The sequence below is a fragment of the Balaenoptera borealis genome, assembly GCF_965194805.1.
Source record: "Balaenoptera borealis genome assembly, chromosome: 9".
Classification (NCBI taxonomy): Eukaryota; Metazoa; Chordata; class Mammalia; order Artiodactyla; family Balaenopteridae; genus Balaenoptera; species Balaenoptera borealis.
Window position 1 is genome coordinate 61379738 of NC_138873.1, and position 23053 is coordinate 61402790.

At 37.8% G+C, this 23053-nt stretch overlaps 1 protein-coding gene across 8 annotated transcripts in view; it reads right to left on the reverse strand.

Moving 5' to 3' along the window:
- KLHL32 (kelch like family member 32) overlaps nucleotides 1-23053 on the reverse strand; it is a 230974-nt gene that overhangs the window by 128955 nt on the left and 78966 nt on the right. The window contains exon 1 of one of the 8 annotated variants that reach the window (XM_082405245.1): nucleotides 424-9004. The exons of the other annotated variants lie outside the window; for them this stretch is intronic. The gene's annotated coding sequence lies outside the window, so the exon portion shown is untranslated. Of the gene's footprint in view, nucleotides 1-423; nucleotides 9005-23053 lie in introns of those variants that run through there. 8 annotated transcript variants of the gene reach the window in all.

The following is a 23053-nucleotide window of genomic DNA, read 5'->3' on the forward strand; positions in this document are numbered from 1 at the left end:
TGCCTCCAAACCAATTCTCCAAATGGCCAACTTATTGAAAATCAGTTTGTCAAATGAAAACTTTGAAATTTAAAAAAATGCAAGAATTCCCTGGTGGTCCAGTGGTTAGGACTCCACGCTTTCACTGCCGAGGGTGAGGGTTCAATCCCTGGTCAGGGAACTGAGATCCTGCAAGCCATGCAGTGTGGCCAAAAATAAATAAATAAAATAAAACGAAACAAAATTTTAAAAATGAAAACTTACCAAGTTAAACAAATGCATGGACTCCCCTCCCCCCCCCAAAAAAAGAAACCACACTAATTTGTACACCTTTAACAAGTTTGACTTAACAGGTAATAGAGAGAATATTCAATTTTGGGTCACTGATTATGAAATACACTATTTAGAAAAGTGTACATCTATGTAGTGAAGAATTAACCTTACCCAAAGGGAGGTCTGGCCTTTGCCTTTGGTTTCTGGAAGGTAATCTAGGCCTTTGGAATATCCTGCCTGATAGGAGCATCCCTGTTTCCTGGGGCTTTGGCCACTGACAGTCTAATGACATGATTTATGACAGGAGCTTTGGTCCACACTGTATCAGCTGTGACCTAGTGGGAAGCAGCCGCATAGCACAGGGAGATCAGCTCGGTGCTTTGTGACCACCTAGAGGGCTGGGATCGGGAGGGTGGGAGGGAGAGAGATGCAAGAGGGAAGAGATATGGGGATATATGTATATGTATAACTGATTCACTTTGTTATAAAGCAGAAACTAACACACCATTGTAAAGCAATTATACTCCAATAAAGCTGTTAAAAAAAAAAATAGAGGGACAAGAGACTAAAGGTATTAGTCTGACCTCCAGGAGAGGCTGGAGATGAAAGGTCAGCCACATAGGCAGTCTGTGATAACAACTCAGGACACCAAAAACTTGAGTGAGCTTCCCTGCTTGGCAGTCCTCTGTGCTTACTGTCACAGAGCATGGTCAGGAGGGGGTAACACAATGACTCCACAGGTGGAAGAGGGCCAGAAGCTCCATATTTGGTCCCCTTCTGGACTCTGCCCTCTGTGTCTCTTCCCTTGGCTGATTCTGATCTGTATCCTTTCCCTGTAATAAGCCATATCTGTGAGTACACAAGCTTTCAGTGAGTAATGTGAGCCTTTCTAGCGAATTACCGAACATGAGAGTAGTTTTAGGAATCTCAAACTTGCAATTGGTGTCAGGAATAAGAGAAGTCTTGAAGGGATTGTCTCTTCCGATTTTGCAGTTTGACTAACTTCTTAGAAGTAAAACAAAAATCAAAACGAACAAACAAACAAACCCTCACTGTTCTATGTGATAGTATTTAAGTTCATACCAAATCTTTTTAATTTTAAAAAGTCATTTTTTTGTTTTGCCAATGGAAAACTTCTAGCAATTTTTTATTCTGATAAATTCATTTTTGATTCTCAAAATTCTTTACATTTTAAATTAATATGTATGGGACAAGTGGTTTTAATTGATGGTCCATTATTCTTTCTGGAGGTCCGCATTTCTATCTCACACAGTAGACTTGTAAGTTTCATAATGAATAAGATTCTCTTTGATAACTTCTAGTTAACCTTTTAACTGTTAGAAATACACAATTTGAGAAATTTTATAAAGAATATTTTAAATGCTTATAATTTGAGAAACTAAAAAATAACAAAGTATCCTAAAGACATTGGGAGTATGTAACATGTAACATATGCAATTATATTTGCTATATTAAATAGCAGACATTCAGAATATATTTAATTCAAAAATTCACTTTATCATGAATAAATGAAACCTAACATTCCTTTAGAAGCTGTTAAATGTGAATGGCCAATATGGTAAATTTGACAACTTGGTTAGTGAGCTGATCTGACTTCCCACTGATGCCACTGGCAGTTAAGGTTAAGAACACTAGACTCGAAGTTACATAATCCTTGGTTTAGTGAAGTACACTGATTAAGAGCAAACTTGTAACCAAACAATTCTGAGTCTGAACACTGCCAAGTGACTAGGAAAAACACATACCTTCTCTGTGATTCAGTTTTCTTATCTGAAAAATGGGGCTAAAGATTGTACCCATTTCATGAACTTTTGGAAGATTATATGATAGTACATATAAAGTACTGAATACAGTGCCTGATACATGGCAAGCTCTTAGAAAAATTTATATTTTATGATAACAATGAAATAGAAGGAAGTTTCTCTTATGTATTCTCTGGTTAAAAGGATTGACATATCAGAAGTATCGGTTCTGGGTTTTGTTTGTTTTTGCTTTGCTTTGGTTTTTAAATCAAGTATGGCTATAGATAAAAAATGCTAATAGGAAATTGACTTAATGTTAAGTGGATTCTGCTTATGCATTTGTAGAAGATCTGAAATTTCAAAATTAAAAAGCACAGGTTAGGGCTTCCCTGGTGGTGCAGTGGTTGAGAATCTGCCTGCCAATGCAGGGGACACGGGTTCGAGCCCTGGTCTGGGAAGATCCCACATGCCGCGGAGCAACTGGGCCCGTGAGCCACAATTACTGAGCCTGCGCGTCTGGAGCCTGTGCTCCGCAACAAGAGAGGCCGCGATAATGAGAGGCCCGCGCACCGCGATGAAGAGTGGCCCCCACTTGCTGCAACTAGAGAAAGCCCTAGCACAGAAACGAAGACCCAACACAGCCATAAATAAATAAATAAACAAACAAACAAAAGCACAGGTTACAATAAAAACTTTCAGTCTAATTCTAAATTTGATGCTAGATTTCGTATAGCTGCTTTTAAAAGAAACTGAAAGAAATTTCAGCTGTTTTCAGTATCCATTTTTTATTATATGAGTGTTTCAGTTTTTATTATTCCCCACATTAATTTCTTTTTTCAGGTCTTCCAAGTTGTAATTGCACCTGATATGGTAACCAGCTGCTCTCCATCAACTCATGTACAGAGCAGGACAGAAATGATTCAAACTGCAAAAAAATTATCTGGGTTAATGAAGTGGAAAAAGTTCCTGAGAGCAAAGGTTAAATAAGAGAACACGCGGCCAAGGGAGTTTTTTGAATCTGCTTTCATAAGGGTCTTTTGGGATTGACATGTACACACGACTATATTTAAAACAGATAACCAACAAGGACCTACTGTAGAGCACAGGGAACTCTGCTCAATATTCTGTAATAACCTAAATGGGAAAAGAATTTGAAAATGAATATATATATATATATATATATATATATATATATATATATAAAACTGAATCACTTTGCTGTACACCTGAAACTAACACAACATTGTAAATCAACTAAAGTCCAAAATAAAATAAAATTTTTTAAAAAAAGCAACTATGGAAAAACTGGCATAGAACAGGTATCTGTCCTCAACCAGAGACTGGTGAACTACTGAACTTGAAACCTGGCTTAGTAGAGTTGGGGAAAGAATATAACCCCTTAAATAATGTACATACATATTTGTACATGTTTGTATAAGCAACAAAGCAACACCAAATTGGTCACTGTGGTTATATTATAGAGTATGAACTGTAGAGGATAGGAAGAGACTATTATTTTACTCCATTTACATATAGTATGATTTGGATCATTACCATGAACATGTGTTACCTGTGTATTTCTAACACCTGTCTTTTGAAACTTTGTTTTATTTTTAATGTTCAGGGTTGTACAGGAAGACACATCTGATTCAAATACTGGTTCTATAACTTACTTTGTCATGTGGGCAACTTACCTTGAACATGTGACCTTTGGCTAATTTGTTAACTTCTCTGAACCTCAGGCCCTTTACCTGTACGTGGGGATCATACCAACCTCACAGGGTTGTCTTGAGGTTTAGATACAATTATGCTCAATGTCAAGAATAATACCTGGTACACAGAAGGTGTTTAATAAACAGAAATTCTTATTCTAATAATCCAGGCTGATTGTCCTACTCTCCCATGCCTCCCTTTGATCCCAACTGGAATGAGAGCTAAGAAACAAACCCCCCACTGCCACCACCCTCTGACCAAATCCATTCCTTTCTAAGACTTTCCTATTGATGATTTTCACTCAAAATTCCTATGTCTGGCTGCAGGACTTCACGTTCACCACATACTCCTACACCCTACTTTAAGGACTGACGCCATCAGAGAAACCATCACCCCTATTTCTAAAAACACCTAACTTCCATTCTGATATCATATCATAGAGTCTTAGAAATTTAATGTTACAAATTTAACATATAATTTTTAAAAATCAGAAAAACTGGTTAATTAAAAGATAAAAAGGGAGCTATTAAATCAAAGTCAATGTCTTAAGTTTAATAAACTTAGAAGGTACCTCAATTAGGAAAAGCCTCATTGGATACCACCAAAGTGAGGAAGAACCCCGGTCATTTGACACAGCGAAACACCAGCTGCCTAGGCTGCCTAAGCTTGTGAAACAATGTCTGGAGACCTGCTAGAGACCATGGGGAAGAACAGAGACTCCTTTGGTAGCAGAAAAGGTGGTAAGACCAAGGGTGCTATCTTTTAGCATCAAACTTATTGAAAAGGTAAACTGTAATATGCATGAAAGTGAGTACCATATTCGTCTTCTTCACCATGGAGCCCCTAGACACTAGCACTGCATGCATGTAATAAATACAGGTCAATGAATGAATGAATGAATGAACTGAGAAACTCTTTAAAAATTCAGCTGCAATGTACAAATCCAGCTGTTGGACACTGTCATAAACAAAAATAATTCGACATAAGAAAGAATTTTCTGGATATAAGGTGTTTTAGACACTGGGATTAAAAAGTAATGAAAGTTAAGCAGAAAGAATATCTACCAAATGAGTTCAAAGCTAGACATTTAGACATAGAACATATGGCAATGTCCTCTATTAAGCCACAACATTCTGCCAAAGCATGGGAGGGTTCTGCTTAGAAACAGGAAAACACTGCAGAGCCTCTTTCTTGGTTCTCACTGTTTTGTCTTTGGGAGAGCCTTGGCCAGGCTGAGATTTACAGTCATCACAGCTTACTTTTGGCTGATAATGTGCTGCAACCACCGCAAATCTTTCTAATGGAAAACCCAGTTTGTGACGATGCAATCCACTTTAAATGCCTATCACAGAGAGAGTTGTGGATTTATAGTGTCATTCCTCCTGCACTTCATATAGAAATGACACAAATTGAGTCCTAAAATCACAGTGCATGAATTAAGTTTCCTTGGGTCACATTAGTTGTCGTGCAGTCATAAGATGAGCTACAACCAATTTTAGGTTGGTATATTATGCCACAAAACTGACCGATGGCAATTCTACTACAACCTCCAAGGTAAGTAGAATGACAGATGATAGACTTTGTGAAGCACTTAAAGTTGGTGAAATATGATCTTTTTTACCTGGTAAACTACACGTAGCTTTGGAGTTGCACTGGATATGGGCGAGATATACTGTGAATCCGCATTTGATTAGGAACACAAATGATTTTACAGATGAAATAACTGGATTGTTTGGGGGCACATTCAACCCTTATCTTTTATGAGAGAGATAAGTAAAAGTAAACAAAAATGTTTTAGGAAGTTATTGAAAAGGGTAACTTGCAATGATTGTGGCAGATCCAGCCTGATCCCCTATGCTTTTTATATGTTATGTAATTAGTGATGTTTACAACGGCCGTGAGGCATTACAGAGATATGAGCTAACCTCTGAATCAACAAAGATTACATTGTGCTCAATTTAGTGTTAATGGTGATTATCCTTTATTGCATTTTGGTTATACCTCACATATAAAATAGGTAGTAAATCTCAGTTAATGAGACTGTTCAATTAACCACAATAGCCCATTTCCCTGACATTAAGGAGAAAAGGGTCCTGACCACAGTTGAACTGGACTATTTACCTTTTTTATCTCACAAATGCAAAAGCAATCCAATCCATTTGAGGCGCTTAATGGCCTGAAAGAGTGGGGATGCTTGATTGAAGGGTATTTTTCCCCTATACATTTATAGCTGTTTTAATTCTCCCTCAAACAATATAGTAATACTCTCAGAGAATAAAATGTCAGGACAAATGAAAACAGTAAAGTTATATTACTATAAATATAATTCGGCATAAAAATTAGTATTTCTGAAATACAAGTTTCCCCTCACCTTAACCATATGAAGAAAAATCTACCTTATATGCTAAAAACTGTGAAACATTTTGGTTTTCCCAACATCTTCAAATATGTAGCCTGTTTATTCAAAGAATCTAACTGTATTTCACAGCTTCACTCTTGGCACAGTTACTTCTTAAATTTAACTACATAGTGATAATGAGCCCTTCAAAACCAGCAGGATTATGGCCTATCCTATTTCTCCTTAGAATTCTCCTCCTCCTAGATGTGACCATATTTCAAACTACTTAGGTCTTCCGGGGGAGTATGGAATGGAATGGAAAAAGGACACAAATCAAGTTGTTCTTTTCTTAGCTAAAGGGACAGGACATATGAAGGCCGGAAACTGTTGCCCAGCATGAAATCAGGTTATCCACGTATGGTATTTATCTTTATCACCTGTTAGGTACTCTGGAAAATGACACCCACACATCTGGCTTTAGCGTTGGGTCACCCTCTCGGATCCCTCATTCCTCTGGTGCTTCTCTTACTTTCTAGTCTATAGTTATATCCCATGGGTATGGGATTTCAATACTTCACTACCCACCATGTAAAGAAATCCATTATTTTATCTTTAAATATCTTTCAGATATTTAGGGATAGCACTTTTACTTTTCCTTATTGAATATACTTGATAAGCTATTGTTGGATGAATCTTTCCTATGTAGAGACCTTTTGGTCTATCCTCATATGGCAGCCAGTGGCACTATCTTGCCTTTCAAAATCTACTAAGGGCACAATGACTAAGACCAAACCTGGATTTCCTGCATTTTGACAGCTGCCCTAAGGCAGAATTTGGGGTCCGCGTGAAGGAGTGACCAAGCAGATGTGATATAGATTCTACAGAGTGAAGTAAGTCAGAAAGAGAAAAACAAATATCATATATTAACGCATATATGTGGAATCTAGAAAAATGGTACAGATGAACTGGTTTGCAAGGAAGAAATAGAGACACAGATGTATATGGACACCAAGGGGGGAAAGCTGGGGGCGGCGCTGGTGGAATGAATTGGGAGATTGGGACTGACATATATACACTAACATGTATAAAATAGATAACTAATAAGAACCTGCTGTATAAAAAATAAATAAAAAATAATAAAATAATAAAATACGATAGGCGATCAGGGAGAATTCTGTAAGACACAGAAGAGGCACTTACACGGCTTATCAGAGCTGCACAGGGTGTGTTTTAAGTATCATGAGTAAAACTCTAGCTTTTTTTCTGTAAGTGGAATTTTAAAACTGGAAGGTACTTTAGAGATAACTGACCCCTCGCTGCTCAGAGTGTGGTCCCTGGGTCAACAGCATTGGCATCACCAGGGAACTTATTAGAAACACAGAATTTCATGTCCACCCACACCTACTGGATGGGAAACTGCATTTTAACACGAGCCCCTGGTGACCCACATGAACGTCAGAGTCTGAGAGGCATGGCTGTAGTCAGTTCCTCCACCCTTGCAACACTCCTTGCCTATCTGAATATTTGAAGTGATGAGACACCCAATACTTCACTGGAGAATGCAAAGTATCAACAATGCTTTTAGAATATTGAATCACTCTCCGGATAACTTTCTCTTCTTGGTCCTAGTAGAAGGTCAATAAATTCACTCCCTTTTCTGCTTAATAGTCTTTCCAACATGTTATAACAGCTCTTAAGTCTCCCTATTGGAAAGAGCATCTACTCCAAATTCTCTGAGTCATAAAATGTTAGCACTCAAAGCTAACGCTAGAAATCCTGCAGTCCAGGCAGGAGACCTGAGTCCAAATCTCAGCAAGCGAGGACTGATCTCCAGATTCATGGGGAAAGGAGGGGAGGTTACAGCTTAAAGAAAGACCCACAGTCCCAAGAATAAGGCCTTTAAAAGAGTAAATCATCCCATGTTCTTAGGTGGTGGCAGTGGTAGGAGCCTTCAGACAAATCCATCATGTCACCTTCCTTTTCCTCACTACTTTGGTTGACTTTCTCTGGTCCATCTCCTTCTTATATTTTCCTGAAGAGGAACTTCATGTGGCCACCTCAGAGTTGCTACTGGCACAAATCCCTCAGACTCATTCCTACGGAATCAGAACTAAAAGCTTTTAAGGATTTTCAATTTGCCATAAAGAATGTCAAGGCAACCCAATCAAAAATTGGGCAGAAGACATGAATAGACATTTCTCCAAAGAATACATACAGATGGCTACAGGCACACGAAAAGATGTTCAACATTGTTAATTATTAGAGAAATGCAAATTAAAACAATGAGCTATCCCCTCACACCTACCAGAATGGCTATCAACAAAAAGTCTACAAACACCAAATGTTGGTGAGGATATGGAGAAAAGGGAACCCTTGTACACTGTTGATGAGAATGTAAACTGGTGCAGACACTATGGAAAACGGTATGGAGTTTCCTCAAAAAACTAAAAATAGAACTACCACATAATCCAGGAATTCCATTCCTGGATATATATATGGAAAAAATGAAAACACTAATTCGAAAAGATACATGCACCCCAATGTTCACAGCAGCACAAGGTACAATAGTCAAGACATGGAAGCAACCCAAGTGCCCATCAACAGACAACTGGATTAAGAAGATGTGGTATATATATACAATGCACTATTACTCAGCCATTAAAAAGAATGAAATACTGGGCTTCCCTGGTGGCGCAGTGGTTGAGAATCTGCCTGCCAATGCAGGGGACACGGGTTCGAGCCCTGGTCTGGGAGGATCCCACATGCCACGGAGCAACTAAGCCCGTGAGCCGCAACTACTGAGCCTGCGCATCTGGAGCCTGTGCTCCACAACAAGAGAGGCCGTGATAGTGAGAGGCCCGCGCACCGCGATGAAGAGTGGCCCCCGCTGGCCGCAACGAGAGAAAGCCCTCACACAGAAACGAAGACCCAACACAGCCATAAATTAATTAATTAATTAATTTTTTTAAAAAAAGGAATGAAATACTGCCATTTGTAGCAACACGGATGAACCTAGAGAGTATTATGCTTAGTGAAATAAGTCAGTCAGAGAAAGAAAAATACTGTATGATATCACTTATATGTGGAATCTAAAAAATAATACAAATGAATGTATATGTAAAACAGACTCACAGATATAGAAAACAAACTGGTGGTTACCAAAGGGGAGAGAGAAGGGGAAAGAGACAAATTAGGGGTATGGGATTAACAGATACAAACTGCTATACATAAAATAGATAAGCAACTATACTGTATAGCACTGGGAATTATAGCCATTATCTTGTAATAACCTATAATGGAGTATAATCTGCCAAAATACTGTATCATTATGCTGTATACCTGAAACTAACATAATATTGTAAATCAACTACTTCAATTTAAAAAAAAGAATGCCAAGGTAGTTCCTTGCCTGCCCAGTCTGATATTGGCAGGGCTGTGGAGGCCACATCCAGCATCAAGTGAGAATGGTCAGGATCTAGTTATTACGTCTGTCATAGGTATAAAAAGGGAGCAGAAATAGATGTGCCAGCCCTGCATCATAAAGTATGCATACGTACAAGCACTAAAACACACTATTTCTGTCCTAATATTCATAACATCATCATATAAAATGCTCTACCTCTTTTCTATAGAGAACTTTTTGGAAAAATGAAGATAATAGTGTGGAAACACCTTAATTGCCACTTATTTTTCTACTCTTTAAAAACTCAATGTAAGTTAATGATCACTCTTAAAATTTTAACCGCAAATTTCAACAGTTCCTCTTTTATTTTTAATGTCCTCCCTTAATATCTTTTTCTTCAACATGCTAACATAAAATAAGACTATAAACACAGGCACCCAGTCCAGCTGTGCCATCTCTTTTCAATCTTTCATTTTATTCATCACTTTGGTTTGACAGCTGCGAGTCAGGCAATACATATTGGGGCCACTCGCCCCCTGTTAGGCGTTCACACACAGGAGGGCAAGAGGCCCGGCTAACACATGGTTTCCTCTAACTCCATTAGTTGCTAAGCAACCACTTCACTTGAACCTTCCTGATCTAAGGCAGAACAGGCCAGTTTAATATGAAGTGTTCAGGTCATCCCATATGCTCACGTTCACTCCTTCTGCAAACACATCTGATGCTCTGTCTATGCAGGCTACATGCAAAGTCTCTACATCTTACAAAATGGGGAAAAAAAGAGTTTAAGAATAATCCACAAGAGCTGAAATACCTTTCAAAAGTAAACAGATGAAGAGCTTTCCTCTCGGTCTGATCTTCCCGCTTAAGGCGGGAAATGAGTTGCCGACTGGAGCGGTGAGAAGCCTTGCTGAGCGTCAGAAGAGTGACCTAATAGAGCCAATCAGCAAGGACTGGAAAGATACCATAGTGTGGTGATTACTCTAGCTTTATGTGAATTACAACAGGAGAAAATCAGACTTCTATGCAGTGGATGCTTGATGCATTTTTAGAAGTCTAAGCATCTTATTGGTACACAGAAAAATTCTGGATGCACTTTGAGTTTGGATTCTTTGAAGGACTCAAAATTGAAGAAGAACAATGACTTTAACATATAAGGTTGTCACCCAGAATTTAACGAGAAACCAGCAATTAATGGTAGGGCCAACTATAATGCAAAATAGCTGAACCTGAATCTTTTACAAAGGATGGAGGCTTACTGTCTATGGACATAAAAATAAAAGGTGACCAGAGAAAGAGAAAAGTGATGGACATTACGCCTGCATACATTGAAAGAAAGAATACGCCAATCAGAAAGGAAAGCAAGCTACCCACCACCAGAGCCTCCCATCAAGCCTCTTAGATAGCCTCAACCACCAGAGGGCAGACAGCAGAAGCAAGAAAAACTACAATCCTGCAGCCTGTGGACCAAAAACCACAGTTACAGAAAGATAGAGAAGATGAAAAGGCAGAGGGCTATGTACCAGATGAAGGAACAAGAAAAAACCCCAGAAAAACAACTAAATGAAGTGGAGATAGGCAACCTTCCAGAAAAACAATTCAGAATAATGATAGTGAAGATGATCCAGGACCTTGGAATAAGAATGGAGGCAAAGATTGAGAAGATGCAAGAAATGATTAACAAAGACCTAGAAGAATTAAAGAACAAACAAACAGAGATGACCAATACAATAACTGAAATGAAAACTACACTAGAAGGAATCAATAGCAGAATAACTGAGGCAGAAGAACGGATAAGTGACCTGGAAGACAGAATGGTGGAATTCACTGCTGCAGAACAGACTAAAGAAAAAAGAATGAAAAGAAATGAAGACAGCCTAAGAGACCTCTGAGACAACATTAAACGCAACAACATTTGCATTATAGGGGTCCCAGAAGGAGAAGAGAGAGAGAAAGGACCAGAGAAAATATTTGAAGAGATTATAGTCGAAAACTTCCCTAACATGGGAAAGGAAATAGCCACCCAAGTCCAGGAAGCACAGAGAGTCCCATACAGAATAAACCCAAGGAGAAACACGCCGAGACACATAGTAATCAAAGTGGAAAAAATTAAAGACAAAGAAAAATTATTGAAAGCAGCAAGGGAAAAATGACAAATAACACACAAGGGAACTCCCATAAGGTTAACAGCTGATTTCTCAGCAGAAACTCTGCAAGCCAGAAGGGAGTGGCATGATATACTTAAAGTGATGAAAGGGAAGAACCTACAACCAAGATTACTCTACCCAGCAAGGATCTCATTTAGATTTGATGGAGAAATCAAAAGCTTTACAGACAAGCAAAAGCTAAGAGAATTCAGCACCACCAAACCAGCTCTACAACAAATGCTAAAGGAACTTCTCTAAGTGGGAAACACAAGAGAAGAAAAGGACCTACAAAAACAAACCCAAAACAATTAAGAAAATGGTCATAGGAACATACATATCGATAATTACCTTAAACGTGAATGGATTAAATGCCCCAACCAAAAGACATAGACTGGCTGAATGGATACAAAAACAAGACCCATATATATGCTGTCTACAAGAGACCCACTTTAGACCTAGGGACACATACAGACTGAAAGTGAGGGGATGGAAAAAGATATTCCATGCAAATGTAAATCAAAAGAAAGCTGGAGTAGCTATACTCATATCAGATAAAATAGACTTTAAAATAAAGAATGTTACAAGAGACAAGGAAGGACACTACATAATGATCCAGGGATCAATCCAAGAAGAAGATATAACAATTATAAATATATATGCACCCAACATAGGAGCACCTCAATACATAAGGCAACTGCTAACAGCTATAAAAGAGGAAATCGACAGTAACACAGTAATAGTGGGGGACTTTAACACCTCACTTACACCAATGGACAGATCATCCAAAATGAAAATAAATAAGGAAACAGAAGCGTTAAATGACACAATAGACCAGATAGATTTAATTGATATATATAGGACAGTCCCTCCAAAAACAGCAGATTACACGTTCTTCTCAAGTGCGCACGGAACATTCTCCAGGATAGATCACATCTTGGGTCACAAATCAAGCCTCAGTAAATTTAAGAAAATTGAAATCATATCAAGCATCTTTTCTGACCACAACGCTATGAGATTAGAAATGAATTACAGGGAAAAAAACGTAAAATACACAAACACATGGAGGCTAAACAATACGTTACTAAATAACCAAGAGATCACTGAAGAAATCAAAGAGGAAATCAAAAAATACCTAGAGACAAATGACAATGAAAACACGACAACCCAAAACCTATGGGATGCAGCAAAAGCAATTCTAAGAGGGAAGTTTATAGCTATACAAGCCTACCTAAAGAAACAAGAAAAATCTCAAGTAAACAATCTAACCTTACACCTAAAGAAACTAGAGAAAGAAGAACAAACAAAACCCAAAGTTAGCAGAAGGAAAGAAATCATAAAGATCAGAGCAGAAATAAATGAAATAGAAACAAAGAAAACAATAGCAAAGATCAATAAAACTAAAAGTTGGTTCTTTGAGAAGATAAACAAAATTGATAAGCCATTAGCCAGACTCATCAAGAAAAAGAGGGAGAGGACTCAAATCAATAAAATCAGAAATGAAAAAGGAGAAGTTACAACAGACACCGCAGAAATACAAAGCATCCTAAGAGACTACTACAAGCAACTTTATGCCAATAAAATGGACAACCTGGAAGAAATGGACAAATTCTTAGAAAGGTATAACCTTCCAAGACTGAATCAGGAAGAAACAGAAAATATGAACAGACCAATCACAAGTAATGAAATTGAAACTGTGATTAAAAATCTTCCAACAAACAAAAGTCCAGGACCAGATGGCTTCACAGGTGAATTCTATCAAACATTTAGAGAAGAGCTAACACCCATCCTTCTCAAACTCTTCCAAAAAATTGCAGAGGAAGGAACACTCCCAAACTCATTCTATGAGGCCACCATCACCCTGATACCAAAACCAGACAAAGACACAACAAAAAAAGAAAATTACAGACCAATATCACTGATGAATATAGATGCAAAAATCCTCAACAAAATACTAGCAAACAGAATCCAACAACACATTAAAAGGATCATACACCACGATCAAGTGGGATTTATCCCAGGGATGCAAGGATTCTTCAATATACGCAAATCAATCAATGTGATACACCATATTAACAAATTGAAGAATAAAAACCATATGATCATCTCAATAGATGCAGAAAAAGCTTTTGACAAAATTCAACACCCATTTCTGATAAAAACTCTCCAGAAAGTGGGCATAGAGGGAACCTACCTCAACATAATAAAGGCCATATATGACAAACCCACAGCAAACATCATTCTCAATGGTGAAAAACTGAAAGCATTTCCTCTAAGATCAGGAACGAGACAAGGATGTCCACTCTCACCACTATCATTCAACATAGTTCTGGAAGTCCTAGCCACGGCAATCAGAGAAGAAAAAGAAATAAAAGGAATACAAATTGGAAAAGAAGAAGTAAAACTGTCACTGTTTGCGGATGACATGATACTATACATAGAGAATCCTAAAACTGCCACCAGAAAACTGCTAGAGCTAATCAATGAATATGGTAAAGTTGCAGGATACAAAATTAATGCACAGAAATCTCTTGCATTCCTATACACTAATGAAGAAAAATCTGAAAGAGAAATTAAGGAAACACTCCCATTTACCATTGCAACAAAAAGAATAAAATACCTAGGAATAAACCTACCTAGGGAGACAAAAGACCTGTATGCAGAAAACTATAAGACACTGATGAAAGAAATTAAAGATGATACCAACAGATGGAGAGATATACCATGTTCTTGGATTGGAAGAATCAACATTGTGAAAATGAGTATACTACCCAAAGCAATCTACAGATTCAATGCAATCCCTATCAAATTACCAATGGCATTTTTTACGGAGCTAGAACAAATCATCTTAAAATTTGTATGGAGACACAAAAGACCCCGAATAGCCAAAGCAGTCTTGAGGCAAAAAAATGGAGCTGGAGGAATCAGACTCCCTGACTTCACACTATACTACAAAGCTACAGTAATCAAGACAATATGGTACTGGCACAAAAACAGAAACATAGATCAATGGAACAAGATAGAAAGCCCAGAGATTAACCCACGCACTTATGGTCAACTAATCTATGACAAAGGAGGCAAAGATATACAATGGAGAAAAGACAGTCTCTTCAATAAGTGGTGCTGGGAAAACTGGACAGCTACATGTAAAAGAATGAAATTAGAATACTCCCTAACACCATACACAAAAATAAACTCAAAATGGATTAGAGACCTAAATATAAGACTGGACACTATAAAACTCTTAGAGGAAAACATAGGAAGAACACTCTTTGACATAAATCACAGCAAGATCTTTTTTGATCCACCTCCTAGAGTAATGGAAATAAAAACAAAAATAAACAAATGGGACCTAATGAAACTTCAAAGCTTTTGCACAGCAAAGGAAACCATAAACAAGATGAAAAGACAACCCTCAGAATGGGAGAAAATATTTGCAAATGAATCAACGGACAAAGGATTAATCTCCAAAATATATAAACAGCTCATTCAGCTCAATATTAAAGAAACAAACACCCCAATCCAAAAATGGGCAGAAGACCTAAATAGACATTTCTCCAAAGAAGACATACAGACGGCCACGAAGCACATGAAAAGATGCTCAACATCACTAATTATTAGAGAAATGCAAATCAAAACTACAATGAGGTATCACCTCACTCCTGTTAGAATGGGCATCATCAGAAAATCTACAAACAACAAATGCTGGAGAGGGTGTGGAGAAAAGGGAACCCTCTTGCACTGTTGGTGGGAATGTAAATTGATACAGCCACTATGGAGAACAATATGGAGGTTCCTTAAAAAACTAAAAATAGAATTACCATATGACCCAGCAATCCCACTACTGGGCATATACCCAGAGAAAACCGTAATTCAAAAAGACACATGCACCCGAATGTTCATTGCAGCACTATTTACAATAGCCAGGTCATGGAAGCAACCTAAATGCCCATCAACAGACGAATGGATAAAGAAGTTGTGGTACATATATACAATGGAATATTACTCAGCCATAAAAAGGAACGAAATTGAGTCATTTGTTGAGACGTGGATGGATCTAGAGACTGTCATACAGAGTGAAGTAAGTCAGAAAGAGAAAAACAAATATCGTATATTAATGCATGTATGTGGAACCTAGAGAAATGGTACAGATGAGCCAGTTTGCAGGGCAGAAGTTGAGACACAGATGTAGAGAATGGACATATGGACACCAAGGGGGGAAAACTGCAGTGGGGTGGGGATGGTGGTGTGCTGAATTGGGCGATTGGGACTGACATGTATACACTGATGTGTATAAAATTGATGCCTAATAAGAACCTGCAGTATAAAAAAACAAACAAAACAACTAATACTAAACTTTCATTGGGTTATTTGTATGGAAATATGTTAATATAAATGTTTCAGACATTACATGAAATTTCTAAAAATCTTATATTTGTATGTGTATGGAAATATGTATGGAAATATGTTAATATAAATGTTTCAGACATTACATGAAATTTCTAAAAAAAAAAAAGTAAATAGATGAAGAACTTCTTTTAATCCTATGAGAATGATTTTTAATCCTATGAAAAATCTATATGCATAGGTATATCATTTTTAAAGTGATATGAATGATTTGATCTGAAAATCTCTCATATGACTTTAGAGTCCCATCTCTCTAAATGAGAAGAATACTGGTAATTCAATCCTTCAGGAATCCAGGCATGCAAGCCCAAAACCCAATCGACATCAGATGAGCTAATTAAAAGCAATTGATTCAGCAAACAGCTGGATCATCCCAGAGTGGACAACTCATTTTGAATCAGTTTTTTATAACAATGATAAACAGAAGCAGGGCATATCTATATATTCCAATAATTTTTTACAATGATTCATCAGATTCACATGATCAGCTACTTTGTCCCTCTTTTATAAAACATCTGTCTTTGCTCAATACTCAATCTCTAAAGGTTTAAAATTTTCATCAGCTTCATTATCCTTCAAACATGTGTTCTTGTTCTTTCCGAGGAAGCTAAGGTTGACTGTATTACTGTGATTAAATAAGCATTAGTGAAATTGTGATTTTAAATAAAGCAGCATGAAAGTCATACATTTAAAAGCATAAAAAAGATATGGCAGAAAAAGCGAAAAAAGTCTTTCAATACAAACTTAAATACATATAAAGAGCTTAGCACAATGACTGCAGAGAGTAAATGATAAAAAATTAGCTATTATTATTACAAGAATTTATCTAGCTTCATGGTATTTATATTCAGTAGAAGTGAACCAGTTTAAATAAAGGAATAAAATGCAGATCAGAGTTCACCATTCTCCATTCACTGTAATGAACACAGTGCACTAAAAGCACAATAATGAAATTAATAGTTACCTAATCTGAAATGTTAATGATTTCTCTGGCATTGGTGCAAATCATTTTAAAAGGGGATGTGACAAAGATTGTTTAGAGGCTCTCAGTTTTCTATTTAAAAAGGAAATAACATTTGATCACTACCACTATTAACTGGTACTTCACCTTGAATTGACAAAGGGAATACTATTTATAATGAATGTGTTCAGTTTCAAAAGGAAATTACGAATCCATGTGAATTTAAAAAACAAAACAAAACCCCACACACATACTCCTATCCCACAGTATATCTAAAATCAGCCTTCTCCTAGTTATTCAACAACTACAGCTTCTATAACAGGCAGATGTGTAGCTGTTCATTGTCAGCCAGGCAATGAATGCTTATCGAACATCCGCCGGGTGTGAGCCTCCGTAACACACTGTCTATAAAATGTCAGATTGACTGCTTAATTTGGCTTTGCTGAATGTCAAGGCCATCATTAATGACGTTATTTTTTTCTGGCTAAATTTAAAAGCTAGTTCATGAGGCCTCTTCTTGGTAGATATTAACTAAATGACTAATCAGCAGATACAGGTTGCAGAATGCCAACATCTACTCACAGACAACACATGATTATGACTTAGGTGAGAAACTGAACACATTTTCAACTGTGGGTAGTTTTTGTCTATTTCTATGGTTCCTTGGAACTATGTTTGTTTGTAGATTGTTTTTAAAGTCACAACTGCCTTAAGAAAAGAAAAATCTATTGCAGCATTTTAGGTACCTCTTCTGAACCAGATTCTGGTATTTTTGGAGTTACAAGTTGAAGGGAAGCAACCAAACACTACCACATTAAGTCCCAACTAATTAGCCAAGGACTCTAAAACTTATGAGTAGCTAGCTATCCAGTTTTCCTGGGCTCCTAATTCCCTATTGGCTTCAGGTGATACTGCATATGTTAGACTAGGCCAGTTGGATCCAAGAAAACAGCAAGGTGTCTGCTGGGCCACAGGTCTTTTGGATTCAGCATTTAAGTTTCCTTTCCAGCAGTACATATCCACTAAGAATCTAAGAAGTTCTAGGTTGGGGAGTTGGTATAACCATCACTCTCCTAGTTTTTAACTCAGCTTCAGCATCAGCAATGTCATATTCTCAAGCATGAGAAGAAAACAGAGTCAGTGCCCTAGTGTCTCTGAGCCATCCTGCTCCCCACCTTCACACCAGCTATTATACAGAAGATCTGTATGGATAAAAACAAAAAACATTATTCAGTCTTCATGAAAATCACTTTTACTTGTGAAAGTTGAAACAGGTATCACTGATCAGTTTTGTATTTACAACTGTACCTGTGGACCCAAGTATCCTTGTCACAGCTGAATAAATATGACCAAATCCCAGAGGTGAAAGAGCTTTTGCTGACTGGACCTATGACTCCAAAAGTTTAAAAAAACTAAATGGTGGCTTTTTGTCTTTACTATTTTATAGCTACATAAGTAGTACATAAATATAGTCTTCTTTAAAAATAAGGTTAAAGTCTTCCTTCCTAAGAAAGTAATATTTGAGCAAAGATCTGAAAGGGGCAAGGGAGCAAGTTATGTACTATCTAGGAGAAGAGCAATGCAGGCAGAGGGCAAAGGCCCTGAGGTGACAGCATGCCAGGCATGTCTGAGAAACAGCAAAGAGGCCAGTATGATGGGAGTGGAGAGAGAAAGGGCAAGAGGCATAGGAAGGAGGCCTAATGAGGTAGAATCATGTAGACCAAAAGACGTTGGCTTTTACTCTGAATGAAAGTGGAAATCATCAGAGGGTGTTGAGCAGAAGTGATATAATCCGACTTGCTTTCAATATGATCACTGGGGCTGAAGTATTGAAATAGACTCCAAGGGCTCAAGGATTAAAGTAGGAAGATAAAGTAGGAGGATACTGCAAAACTCTAGGCCAAAATGATCCTGGCTTGCACCAGGGTGGTAGGAGCAGAAGTGGCTGAAGTCTGAATATATTTTGAAAGTAGAGCCATGGAGCTTGCTGGTAGTTTGGATGCAAGAGAAAGGAGTCATGAATTACCCAGCAGTTTGGGGCCTGCACTAACTATAGAGTCACTGTTAACTGAAACGGAGAACACTGTGCAATAAGCAGGTTTGTGGGAAGAAATTGGGAGCTTGATTTGGACACAGATTTGTGATGCCTCTTAAACATCCAAGAAGAGATGCTGAGCAAGCAATTGGATATACAAGTTATGGATTTCAGAGGCGGGTCCATTCTGGAGATATAAATTTTGAATTCATTATCTGTGATGATTAAGTTTATCTGTCAACTTCATTGGGTCACAGGGAGCCCAGATATTTTGTCAAACATTATTCTGTGTGTTTCTGTGAAAGTGTTTCTGCAAGAGATTAACATTTGAATTGACAGAGTAAAACAGATTGCCCACCCTAATGCAGGTGGGCCTCATACAATCAGTTGAAGGTCTGAATAGAACAAAAGGCTGAATAAGAGAGGTTTCTCTCTGCCTGACTGCCTTCAAACTGAGATGCTGGCTTTTTCCTGCCTTTGGACACAAACTGAAACATTGGCTCTTCCTGGGTCTCAAGCCTATAACTTTCAGACTGAAATTACATCTTGGGTCTCCAGCTTGCTGACTGTATAGATCCTGGGACTTGTCAGCCTCTGTAATTACATAAGTCAATTCCTTATAATAAATCTCTTTATATATATAAAATTCTATTGGTTCTGTTTCTATGGAGAACCCTAACTAATATATCACTTTATATTATATATATGTATTATACATATATGTGTGTATGTGTGTGTGCATATATATACATATATGTAAAGCCATGAGACAGTATGAGATTATCATGAAAGCTGCTGCAGACATAGAAGAAGTGTAAGGACTGAGTCTGGACCACTCCAATTTTAAGAAGTTGGGGAGATGAGGCAAAACCAGCAAAGAATATTGAGAAGTAGCAGCCAATAAGTGGGATAAAAACTTGAAAAACCCAAAAGCCAAGTGAAGAAAGTGCTTCAAGGAACAAGAAGTAATTGAGATGTTGTGAGTTAGAAAAAAGAAGACTGGAAATGGATCACTGGATTTGGCTATATTTTATTGACAATTTTTGTATCTATGCTTATAAATGAGATTAGGTTCTCATTTCTTTTTCTGCCCCTGTGTTTTGGTAACAGAATTATGTTAGCCTTATAAAATTAGGTGTGTGACTTTCTATTTTCTTCCAGACTTTAGAACAGGTTTATGAGAAACAGCTGTTACATAAAGAGCTGGTAGTACTGGCATGTAAAAAATCTGGCCCATTGCCTTTCTGAGGAGGTGCGTAGCTACTTTGACTACTACCCCAATTTCTTTTTTTTACCTTTCCTTCTGGTTCAATTGTGGTAATTTATATTTTCCTAGAAATATATTCACCAACATTCTGGTGTTTATGGGTATAAAGTTTCTATGGTTTCTTTTTTTTTTTTTTTTTTTTTATTTATTTATTGGCTGCATTGGATCTTCATTGCTGCACATGGGCCTTCTCTAGTTGCAGCGAGCGGGGGCTACTCTTCATTGCACTGAGCAGGCTTCTCATTGCAGTGGCTTCTCTTGTTGCGGAGCACGGGCTCTAGGAGTGCGGGCTTCAGTAGTTGCGGCATGCGGGCTCAGTAGTTGTGGCTCACGGGCTCTAGAGCGTAGGCTCAGTAGTTGTGGCGCACGGGCTTAATTGCTCCGCAGCATGTGGGATCTTCCTGGACCGGGGCTCGAACCCATGTCCCCTGCATTGGCAGGCAGATTCTTAACCACTGCACCACCTAGGAAATCCCTCCATGGTTTCTTTGATAATCATTTTTCCTTTCTTCATCTCTAAATGCCACATTTTTCATTTTATATAAAAATTTTTTCAATTTTTATATATCACCTCTTCCTTTTTTACAATTCTTAAAGTTGGCCAAAGTTTACCTAAATAACTCATATTTTAAAAATAGTTTAAGAATATTTGATATAAAAATATATATGTATGCTATTTCATGAATACTTGCTTTTATCCTTATTTCCTTCCAGCTGTTTTATTAGGGTTTATTTTATCATTTCAGCTTTTAGAGTTGAAAGCATAGTTCATCATTCTAGATCTTTCCTCTTTTAAATAAATGCACCAAGGCTTGGAAAGGACACTGTGATGTGGCCCCCAGATCTCTCTTTAATGAAGAATCTGTGGTCCCAGCTGCTGGGAGAACTGTGGGCAGACAGACTTCAGTTGCCAGCCTCTTCAGGGATTGCCCAGCTGCGAGAGTGCCTTGTCCAAGGTCCTGCCCCTTCCTGGGTGGCCCACATTCAATGAGTGATCAGTGCAAGAATATAAAGTCCTGGCCACCTTGGCCCAACACTGAATGGCATTTTAGCTCCAGAGTTCCCTATGGAGTCAGCTGAGACTGCTGTTGGGCTGGCATCAAAGGTCAACTTCTCCTAAATCCTAATGCTTTCTCCATCTCCCTCTGTGGCTGTTGATTCCAAAGTCTTCTTCCCAGGGAACCCAAAATGCAAAGAAGGCTATAATTGTGCTTCTTCAAATTCATGTTAAGAACAATGTTTTAATTTCTGTTCAGTTTTAAATATTTTGCAATGTTGACATTGATTTTCCTTTTAACTCATGAATTATTGAGTGCTTTTTAAGAAAACAATTGCAAGTATATGGGGGGTAAGATCAATAACTTTGTTACTGATTTCTGCTGGTAATGAGTTCCTTATGACCTACTTTACAGTTTTTACAGCTACTCCGTAAGTGTTGAGAATGTGTGTATCCAGATCCTCTAGCTACATTTTCATTATTTTTTGGTCTACATGATCTGTCGGTTTCAGAGAGAAGAGTATTAAAAATCTCCCACTATGAGTGAGGATTTGTTGATTTATCCTTATGATCCTATAATTCTCCTAATATATTTTGAAGCTTTATTAAGTGGATATAGGTTCATAACTGTTACTTTCTTGATGGATTGTTACTTTGGTCAGCACGGAATATCACTTTTTGTCCCTTCTAATTCTGTTCTTTTTTTTTTTTTTAATTAATTAATTAATTTTTGGCTGTGTTGGGTCTTCGTTTCTGTGTGAGGGCTTTCTCTAGTTGCGGTGAGCGGGGGCCACTCTTCATCGCGGTGCGCAGGTCTCTCACTGTCGCGGCCTCTCTTATTGCAGAGCACAGGCTCCAGACGCGCAGGCTCAGTAGTTGTGGCTCACGGGCCCAGTTGCTCCGTGGCATGTGGGATCTTCCCAGACCAGGGCCCGAACCCGTGTCCCCTGCATTGGCAGGCAGATTCTCAACCACTGTGCCACCAGGGAAGCCCTAATTCTGTTCTTCTTGAATTCTAGTCTGTGCCATATTAATATTATTATAAATACTTTGTGTCTAATATATTTTTCTGAGGCATGTTTTTTACAAACAAAATGTACTTAGATTTATATTTTTAATCAATCTGAGTTTGTTCCTTTCAATGAATTACTTTGAACAGTTCGCATATATTCTTATTACTAAGTATTACTAAAATATTTGGTTTAACTTCTGCCATCTTATGTTGTGCTATAATTTTTCACATTTTTTTGTTTCTTATTTCCCTTTGTACATAGGTAGCAATGAAAAAAGTTTTCTTCATTCAGTATTAATTATACTTAATGTAAAATCTCTTTCTGATTATATCAATAACCATTTTCCACACTGTCATAGTTTCATTCATCTGTTGAATCTGTTGATAATTCTGTATTAATTAAGGTAATGGGACATTAGGTAGTTTTATAACAGATAAAACCCAAATTCCCATGGCTTCACTCACTCATGACACACACATTCCAGTGTGAGTATCCCTAGGTAAGCCACTCTCTATGTGTTTTTTTAGGGCCCAGAGTCCTTTTATCTTAGGGCTCTGCTCTCCTCTGAGTCCTTTCAATTTGGCTTCTAGACAGAGAAGAAGAAATGGAGCAGGCGTACCTGCTCATAACCACTTTGCCCTGTAAGCAACTCATACCTTTTCTCCATATGCATTTGGCAAGAACGAGTCCCGTGGTCCCACCTAGAAGCAAGGGGTGTTAGAAAATGAAGTCCCTGACTGAGTAGACACTTCCAAGCAAC